Here is a 2,328-nt window from a genome sequence, read left to right on the forward strand (position 1 = left end):
TAAGCCAAAAAAGGGTATCTCCAATTTTGGTATAAATTGTGTTATAAAAAGGGTTTATATTTTATCAATTTCAGAAGTTAAAATGTCGTAATTTCACTTTTTTTTCTAAAAAATTTAAGTTGTTATTTAATTTTATGGTATAAAATATATTTGTATTAAATATGTATTACAAAATACATCTTCTAGTTGGCAACGTTGGTATCTTGAAGGAACTTTGCATAATCTGTCTATAAGAATAGTATGCAAGCCAAAAAAATGTTTAATTATTGTACAATAAACATAATATTAACAGTTGTAGGTTACAGCAACAGGTTGATAATATAGATTAATATCTATGCTATATTTTAATAGTATTTTTAGTCTATGCAGTTCGTATGCAGGTTGGTTCACCAAAAATGCTACCCCCCTTCTTACCTTAAATAATGAATTAATTAAAATTCTGGTTTTTGGAATTTTTAAATATACACAAAGACCATATTTTTATATTCTTGAATATTTTGTTATTATTAATACAAAACAATATATTATAATACAAAAAGTTGAATTAATTTTTGCTAAACACGTCGCATTCATTAAATTATTAGCATTTAATTATTATCACTTAATTTTTTTGTAATGCTGGTTCGAATGTCTATGAAAAAATCGTATCAAACCCTAGATGAACTTTGATTAAGGTACTTAGGTTTAATGAGGTTTTAGTAGAAAAAAAACGATAATGGTAGGTTAAAATACACATCACCTGTATAATCTGTACATATGAGCACTATATATCTTTGTTTCATTACCTACCGTTTAGCCGGAGCTGATGGAATTAATCGTCCACGATCTTGTCCTAGCACACTTACCAACTCCGACGAGTTCTGCGATTCTTCCTTTCGTGGAATGTCTTCTTTAATCAATTCCTGGACAGCGATTGTTTCATTGGCCGATGTCCTAAGCGAGCCAATGATTTTGATTAACATCTGATTTAACCATGACTCCTCTGTATGGGACTGTGCAAAAGTAATTGTAGTTGTATTTTAATTTAATTATTGAATATTGTTCAAATTAATTTATAAGTTTTGCACTTTTTTAATACTTAATATATATTTTTGTGTAAGTGAAAGTTGAAAACACTTGAAATCCCGAAAAGCAATCCTGCGTCGTCGATTTTTATTTATACAAATTGAGTAAATATTATGAGTAAAATATATATTTACCTTAGGTTGTTGAATAGCTAATGATGCTTTGCCATTATCATCATGCCTGGTGTTATTCTGAAAAACGATTAATTATTAATTATTAGATATATAACTTGTAGATGTTTGAATAAATAATATTATAAATTCATTTTATACTTAAACTGTTGTAAAGGTTCATAATAACTAAAGTTTACCATGACAAGTTGTTTAAAATAATCTTACCAGCTTCGACGAGTTCTGCGATTCTTCCTCTTGTGGTATGTCTCCTTTAAGTAATTCCTGGACAGCGATTGTTTCATTGGCCAATGTCCTAAGCGAGTCAATAATTTTGTGTGACATCCGATCGAACAATAACTCCTCTGTAAGGGACTGTGCAAAAGTAATTGTAGTTGTAGTTTAATTTAATTAATGACTATTGTTCAAATTAATTTATAAATTTTGCACTCCGAATGAAGTTAATTAACAAATAATTAACAAACTAAAAATAGGAAAATCACCTGGATATTATCTAATTTCAAACAAAATGCTCAAACATCTACCAAATAAAACAATTATTCTACTCACATTCATTTTCAACTCCATTTTGAGGCTCTCTTATTTCCCTTTAACAAGGATGTTTTCCATAGTTATCCTCGTACACAAACCTCATAAACCAAAACATTTAACATCTTCTTACAGGCCAATCAGTCTTCTTCATACTTTAGGAAAAAAATTTGAAAAAATGATCTTGAAAAGAATAAGACCAATAATAAAATCATAGAATATAATACCTCAGTTACAATTTGGTTTCAGAACTAATCATTCAACAATACCACAAATCCACCGTCTCACTGGCAAAATAGGATCCTCTTTTTAAAACAAAAAATACTGGCCTGGAGTTTTCCTAGATGTTGCGAGGCGTTTGACCGCGTGTGGCACGATGGTCTCCTTATAAGTTTAAAAAATTCTTCCCAGCACCTTACTATTTGTTAATCCGCTCTTATCTTCTCAAACGAACATTTTCAGTTAGGGAAGGCACCTCAACCTCTCCATATTTTCCAGTATTTGCTGGAGTCCCGCAAGGTAGCGATCTCTCCCCTGACCTGTTTAATATATATACATCATGACTTTCCCACAACAGCTAACACAATTATTGCAACCTATACAA

Source organism: Acyrthosiphon pisum, chromosome A2 (assembly GCF_005508785.2).
Source record: "Acyrthosiphon pisum isolate AL4f chromosome A2, pea_aphid_22Mar2018_4r6ur, whole genome shotgun sequence".
Taxonomy (NCBI): Eukaryota; Metazoa; Arthropoda; class Insecta; order Hemiptera; family Aphididae; genus Acyrthosiphon; species Acyrthosiphon pisum.